The sequence below is a fragment of the Sapajus apella genome, unplaced genomic scaffold (genome assembly GCF_009761245.1).
Source record: "Sapajus apella isolate SASKATOON/1434 unplaced genomic scaffold, GSC_monkey_1.0 scaffold1387, whole genome shotgun sequence".
In the NCBI taxonomy this organism is placed as follows: Eukaryota; Metazoa; Chordata; class Mammalia; order Primates; family Cebidae; genus Sapajus; species Sapajus apella.
Genome location: NW_022438313.1, coordinates 1 through 7,724, shown reverse-complemented (window position 1 = coordinate 7,724; position 7,724 = coordinate 1). Strand labels below are relative to the sequence as shown.

The 7,724-nt window shown below is 48.7% G+C and overlaps 1 non-coding gene across 1 annotated transcript; it reads right to left on the bottom strand.

Annotated features, from left to right (window-relative positions):
* Positions 1–2,268: 2,268 nt before the first annotated feature.
* TRNAN-GUU lies at positions 2,269–2,342 on the bottom strand. The gene has a single exon. It is a non-coding gene; the product is annotated as a tRNA-Asn (tRNA).
* Positions 2,343–7,724: the final 5,382 nt, after the last annotated feature.

Genomic DNA, 7,724 nt, shown 5'->3' with positions numbered 1-7,724 from the left:
TTCCTGCGTCATACCCCAGGTAGCTGGGACAACAGGCACACCACCAGGCCTGGCTAATTTTGTATTTTTTGTACAGACAGAATTTCGCCACGTCGCCGACTCGTCACGAAGGGGAAGTAAGTTCTTTCTAAAAAGCATTGATTCCCATTGGTTTCCCGCATCCCCAGAAGAGGGCAAGGGGCGAGGCCCTCTAGGGGCCAGCGGCAAGAAAAGGGCCCTGCCTGTCTCTTGCCACTTGGCTTGGTGGAGCTGAGGGGCTCAGCTGCCCCGATTTTGGGTGCGTGTCTGGGGCGGAGGCTGGGAGCGTGGCAGGGGGTGGTTCCACCAGGGAATTGCCAGGAGGAGGGCCGGTGGTCGGTAGAGTCGGACCCGGGAGACAAAACTTCGCAGTAGCTTTGTGCAGCGGTGAGGGCTGCACCACGGAGAGACGAGAAGTGTTTTTTTTATTGTAGCAGAGTGGGGAAAAAACGGAGGAAAATGGAGAGACACCAAGAAGGAGGGAAATCTATGAGGACCCTTCCAACTCCAAAACACAAGCAGCCCTGCATTAAGCTCAAAGAAGGAGTCAGGCCGCGTCAGCTTCTGTGGCTCCCTGTGATCCTAGTGAGGCCGCAGCAAACTCGGCTCGAATCGGAGTCACTGCAGTGTCCCTTCTAGGGTGTAGGGCTCTTCTTTCCCTTTAGCCTCCAACCTCAGCCTGGCCTGCGCCATTTACCTGCGATTAGAGAGGGTACAACTTCCCGTGGCTTCCTGTGGCTTCAGAGTTCTCTGTAGCGGCAGGAATAGAAGGAACCCGTAACCTGCACGCGGGGGTCGCGTCTTCTTGAAAGGCTAGACTTTTGCCCCCTCTCTGAGCAAGTGCAACACCCAAAAGCTGAGGAGCTCCCTCTCAGCCTTATTGGAATCTTTTACTGTTGACAGGATGTGGCCGTACCTGTGTCTTTAGCTCAGATATTTCAAACATCCGTAGGGCCTTTTCAGGCCAAATCAGAAATGAACAAGAGAAGATGAGAGTTCACACTCCAACCGGGTATTTTAAGTGAAACCTAAAGAATACAATAAAATGTAAACTTAATGACATTCCGCAACCTCAATTTTTAATTTTGTTTTTATTTATTTGCTATCAGTAAATGACTGAAGTATAATCCACACAGGACAAAGTGTGCTAATCTTAACTTCGCTTCTCAGTGCATTTTGACAAAAGAAACCCTCACCTAGATCAAGTTACGGACATTTTCTCATTAGAGCCTCTTTCCAGTCACTCCTCACCTTATCCCCACTTAGGCAGTCACCCTTCTGATTTCTATCTCTGTGATTTACTTTTGCTTCTTCTTGAAATCATGTAAAGGTGCCTCTCCCACGGAAGATAAATTTGCTGAATGTACTGAAGTTTGAGGCATTATACAATGCCAGATGCAGTGGCTCATGCCTGTAAATCCTGACACTTTGTGAGGCCTCGCAGCTGTTTGAGCCCAGGAGTTTGGAGACCAGCTTGTGCAACATGGTGAAATCCCTTCTCTAAAACACATACAAAAATTAGCAGGGCATGATGGCCCATGCCTGTAGTCCCAGCTACTGGGAAGGCTGAGAGATGGGAGGATCGCTTGAGCATGGGAAGTCGAGGTTGCAGTGAGACCTGATCGGGCCACTGCGCTCCAGCCTGAGAGACAGAATGAGACCCTGTCACAAAACTAAATGTAATATGGCAGTGGCACATCCAGTTCTCTACACTAGAGAAATATCAGTAGCCGCAGATGTGTGTAAAAGAATGATGATTTCGGGATTCTTTGTAATCCTAAAACCAAGAAGCCAACCTCATTTCAAACACATTTTGAAAAGGGTTGAATAAATCATGCACACACTAAGGCCAAAAAATGCTGTTTTCAAAAATGATGAAGAGGATTATGATGATGATGAATGATTCCACTGGTCACATTATTGATTGAGCAATCAGTAAATCCAGGCACATCCTGGGGATAGGACACCTCTCTAGGCCTCCTATTAAAAATGAAAAAATCGAAGCTGGTATATAACCCTTCCAAGCCTATAAGGGGCAGCATAAGGATTTTATTGCATCAGAAGTGACTCCTTTGGTCTCTGTTTCTTGTATACAGGCACAAGACAACCTGACTTTTTAGGAGATGCTCTAGCAGAATTGGAGCTGGCGAGGCGGGGGCCACACCTTGACAAGGATCCCTGTTAACTGTAACTAGAACCCTGGGAAGAGAAAACCCTCCCTGCCATGGGAGGTTTAAAAGCTAGAGGAGGCATCCCTGGGTGGGCTCGAACCACCGAGCTTTCAGTTAACAGCCGAACACGCTAACCGATTGCACCACAGAGACGCTTAGGAGCAACTCCACTGGGCACTGTAGGCAGGGCGCACTCACCAAACTCTCATCCCTTTCAGGCTCAAGGCCCGCCCGACAGGACGACGGTACAAGGCCTGGGGACATCAGAGAGATTAGAGCGGTGAGTCGCGCTGGTCATGTAGAACACCCGCGCTGGGAGATTCTGGAGCCTGAAGGTCAGCCGAATGGGCTTTGCTCGCTCTGCCCTTGACCTGCTTCAGCAGGCCCCGGAAACGCCCCTGTCGGCGACCCAAGCCGCCTGGGGGCCCAAGGGAATCTGAACGCCCGGCGGGCTCCCGGGATGGCTCTTCGAGTTCTTTGCGCCGCCTTCACCCAGTGAGAGAGCCTGTGCCCACCCTGCCCAGTCGCTGTCGGGGCCGCTGCGGAGCTGCCACTGCCGTCTTCGGATCCTGTGTCCCGCACGGGGGCTCCACCAGGGCAGGGATGGGGTGAGGCTCACTCGCGGGGAGCAGGGTCTGACACTCAGCAGGGCGCACAACTAGGGCTTGTTGAATGAATTCATCGCCTTTAGTTTTTAGTCCTTTGAAGAGCCCTGAGAATGAAAATCAAGAGAGATTTTTCCAAGGGGAAGTTGTTTCGCAAAGCGTTTATTCAAGACATCTCGGCACCCCGCGTGGCGGGCAAGAAGCAGGGCGTCCAGTGCACCCTCTGCTGGGCGGTGGAGCCGCCCGGGCTCAGCTGGGTGGGGGTCGGGTCGTGGGGCGGGAGGGCAGATCGTGGAGAGAGAAAAGCTGGAAAGAAGCCCGGGAGGGGTGGACCAGACAGCCGCACCTCCTAAAAGGTTCGTGCAGAAGCACAGGCGGGAGAAGAATTATTTTGTTTTGTTTTGTTGGCTTTTGGCCTTTGTTTTTATTCTGTTTTTGTTTTTGGTGTTTTTTTTTTTTTTTTTTTTGAGAGGGAGTTTTGCTCTGTCGCCCAGACTGGAGTGCAGTGGCATGATCTCACTGCAACCTCCGCCTCCTGGGTTCAAGGGATTCTCCTGCCTCAGCTTCCTACATAGCTGAGATTACAGGCGCCCGCCACCACGCCCAACTAACTTTAGTATTTTTAGTAGAAATGGGGCTTCACCATGTTGGCCAGGCTGGTCTCGAACTCCTGACTGCGGTCTTTAGCCTCCGAAAGTGCTGGGATTACAGGTTGAGCAACCCCGCCCGGCAGAAAATCGTTTTTTTATTGTAGAAGAATGAGGAGGAATTGAAGGGAAAACGAGATAGAACCTGAAAGACCCCAAATGGGAGAACCTGTAGCTCCCAAGAATAAGATCTTCCAGAAGAACTAGGCCCAGAACTAGGTGTCTGGGAACCCTGAAAGCCTTGCAGGAGTAGCATCACCCTGACCCTCTGCGTTCCTTTAGGCAAAGGACATGCTTCCATTGTTTGTTCAATTGTCTGTGTTTGTTAAATAAATAAAACCCTTTTCATGTATCTTTGAAATTACGTTGGTTCTATTACCTTGTGATTACAAACGATGCTGCAGTCATCACTCTGTACACTTCTCATGGGCCACTTGTGTATTTCTATGGGGTAGAGGCCTGGAGAGCAGTTGTCCCAGCAGAGTGATTACCTGGGTTTGTTGTTGTTGTTGTTTGTTTGTTTTATTTTGAAAAGAAGTCTCACTCTGTTGCTGAGACTGGAGTGTGCAGTGGTATGATCTCGGCTCACTGCAACCTCTGCCTCCTGGGTTCAAGCGATGCCCTGCCTCAGCCTCCCGAGTAGCTGGGATTACAGGCACCTGCCACCACATTGGGCTAATTGCTGTAGTTTTAGTAGAGACGGGGTTACAGCGTCTTGGCTAGGCTGGTCTTGAACTCCCTGCCTATTGATCCACCTGTCTTGGCCTCCCAAAGTGCTGGAATTACAGGCATGAACTACCATGCCCAGCCTACATGGGTTTTGTATGTTTATTTATTTATTTATTTTTCAGACAGAGTCTTCCTCTATGACCTAGACTCACAGGCTGGAGTGCAGTGGCGTGATCTGAGCTCGCTGGAACCTCTGCCTCCCAGCTTCAAGTGATTCTCCTGCTTCAGCCTCCTGAGTAGCTGAGATTTCAGACTCAAGCCACCACACCAGGTTAATTGTTGTATTTTTAGCAGAGATGGCATTTTACCACCTTGGCCAGGCTGGTCTCAAACTCCTGACCTCAAGTGATCCACCCGCCCGGGCCCCTCAAACTGCTGGGATTACAGGCGTGAGCCACAGCACCCAGTAATTACATGGTTTTTCTATCCTTCCATTTTTTGGAATTATTTTGGCTTATTAGCTGTTACTCTTTCTTTTGTTGTGTCAGTGATGGCTTTAGGGTTTCTAGAGTACATCTTGATCAGTCTGCCATCAAGTGACATCGTACCTCCCCTTCTGGCCTTTATGCTAGTGTTGTCATGTAATTTGATTTTAGACATGTTATAAGCCCCAGAATTCATTATTCTTGCTTTTATTTAATCTGCCAAATTTAAAAAAATATTTAAGTAATAAGAAAATAATAAATGTACATGCATAGCGACCTTCAGTCAACTCCATTGCCTTGTATGGGTCCAGATTTCTGCCTGGTATCCCTATCTTTAGGCCTGGAGGACTCCTTTAACATCTTTTGTAGTGTGGTTTGGTGAATTGTGTCTCCAGGCTGGAGTGCAATGGCTCAATCTCGGCTCACTGCAACCTCCGCCTCCTGGGTTCAAGCGATTCTTCCACCTCAGCCTCCCGAGTAGCTGGGGCTACAGGCGCGTGCCACCACGCCCGGCTCATTTTTGTATTTTTAGTAGAGATGTGGTTTCACCATGTTGGCCAGGATGGTCTGGATCTCTTGACCTCGTGATCCGCTCACCTCAGCCTCGCAAAGTGCTGGGATTACAGGCGTGAGCCACGCACCCGGCCTTTTTTGCTATGTCTTTAAATGTCCTTATTTCAGTCACATTTTGGAGGAGTTTCCCATTTGGAATAGAATTCTAGGGAAACTTTCTTTCACTACTTCAGGATGTTGCCACTCTGACACTTTGTCATTGATATATCATCTTTCCTGTTTTCGTAAAACTGGCATAAAGTGGGCTTCCTGTACTTTTTATATAATTTTTGGATTGTGTATTTAAATTAAAATATTAAATTAAAATACCAAAAGGCCCTGGGTGAGGTGGCTCATGCCTGTAATCCCAGCACTGTGGGGAGGGGAGGTGGAGGACCGCTTGAGGCCCAGAGTTGGAGACCAGCCTGGGCAAGATATCAAGACCCTGTCTCTACCCTATGTATGTATATAAAGTCCGAGATTCATTTTAAGTTCTCCAACAATCGCTTAAAGTAAAATGTGCCCGCCCTGAGGGTCGGACCTACCTGCTGACTTGCAATCTGTGTTTGGGAGACATTCTCAACAGCATTTGCTTTCCTTAGCCAAGTGGTTTTTGTGTTTTCCTCACACCTGAATGTCTTCAGTGTAAAACTTGTCAGAAATCATTTTCTTTGCTAAAAATTTCAAAATACTCTTCCTACAAGTAAGTCCATTAAAAATGAATTTCTCAGCCGGGCATGGTGGCTCACGCCTGTAATCCCAGCACTTTGGGAGGCCAAGCTGGGCAGATCACCTGAGGTCGGGAGTTGGACACCAGACTGACCAATATCAAGAAATTCCCTCTCTTAAAAAAAAAAAAAAAAAAAAGCCAGGTTGGTGGCCCATGCCTGTAGTCTCAGCTACTCAAGAGGCTGAGGCAAGAGAATCACTTGAACCCAGGAGGCAGAGGTTGCAGTGAGCCAAAATCGCACCATTGCACTCCAGCCTCCATCTCAAAAAAGAAAAAATAAATAAATTTATTTCTTAGCTGCATTCCTGGAATCCATGGAAAATCCAGGAGAGACAATCAAGTGCTACAGAAGTGAGCACTAATCAGGGGAGGACCACGCGTGGCTTCCTCACTAGGAGTCAGGGCAAAGTTACCTGCTTTGGTCTCCAGTGCAGACCCGAACTCGGTTCACCTGCACGGGAGGACCCGGCCCAAAGGAGGTGGACTTCCTTTTCAGGTGCCTTCAGATAGGAAATCTCCTAGGATTTCTTTCTTTCTCTTTGATCTACTTCCAACTCTTTTCTCCAAGACCTTTTTCGGATCCCTCCTGCCCAGGACCTAAGGGGGCGGTGCCCTTCCCTCCAGGTCCCTTCCTGCCTGGGTGTCTTCCGAGCCCAAGATCACCCTGAAAGTTATTGCCCACCAGAGACAGCGAGAGGACCAAGGAGGGCGGCGGATGCGGTGGGAACCACAGTCACCGCGCATCTGAGTCTCCCGGGCTCTTTGCAAATTGGAGCTTCCCCCTGAAGCTTCTCTTCAAGTCATAGGGAAAGGAAGGGTGGCTGCCGACCCAACGGGAGAAGCCCCTAGGGAGGACCCGGCCCTACCCCCTGGGCCCTGAAGACATGCCTGGCCAAGGCTGATTTTGACTGGGAGCCCCAAAGAAAAGGCTCAAGGGCAGCCCAAACTCCAACCCCAAGATTAAGGCTTTCAAATGTCTGATCTTTTCCACGTTGGTCAGTAGAATCTATCCCGCCTTTATCAGGAGACTCCTTTGCCAAAATTCAAAGACCAGGGATTCTCGCTGCTTGCAGCAAAGAAAGCCAATCACTGATATGACTATTCCCAAGGAATGGGTTTTAATATGGTGCTGCAGCGGGGGAGATGAGAACTCAATCTCAAATCCATCTCCCTGACCAACCAACACCAGAGGTTTAGATAGCAGGGAAGAAATGCAACAATGTATAAGAAAACAGGAACTAGGGAGGGCAAGGAAGCAATCACAGTGAATGAGGGGTCCGGCATCTCACTGTCTGGATGACTTTCAGTTCTTTGATAGCTTGAGAGGCCTGAAGGAACTCAAATAAAACAAACATTAAGTTTCAAACTTTAAGAACAGAAGCTGTCTATGTTTACCAAAAAATCTACATTTTCTTGGTTTCAGACCAAGAAAGAGAAAGATTGTACAGTCTGCAGTTAACTAAATAGGAAACCAAATAATTTTCTGAACAACAGGATGTATGGGGTCAAAGAACGACCACCCTACAGAACTGTGTTTTGGCCTGAGCATAGGGAATGATAAAGCTGCATCATCTAAATGGGATTAAGCTGCACGTGTGGGCTGGATGTGGTGGCTCACACCTGTAATCCCAGCACTTTGGGAGGCTGTGGGTGGATCACTTGAGATCAGGAGTTTGAGACAAGCCTGACCAACATGGTGAAACCCTGTCTCTAATAAAAACACAAAAATTAGCCAGACATCATGGTGGGCATCTGTAATCCCAGCTACTAGGGCAGCTGAAGCAGGACTACTGCTTGAACCTGGGAAATGGAGGTTGTAATGAGCCGAAATTGTGCCACGGCACTCC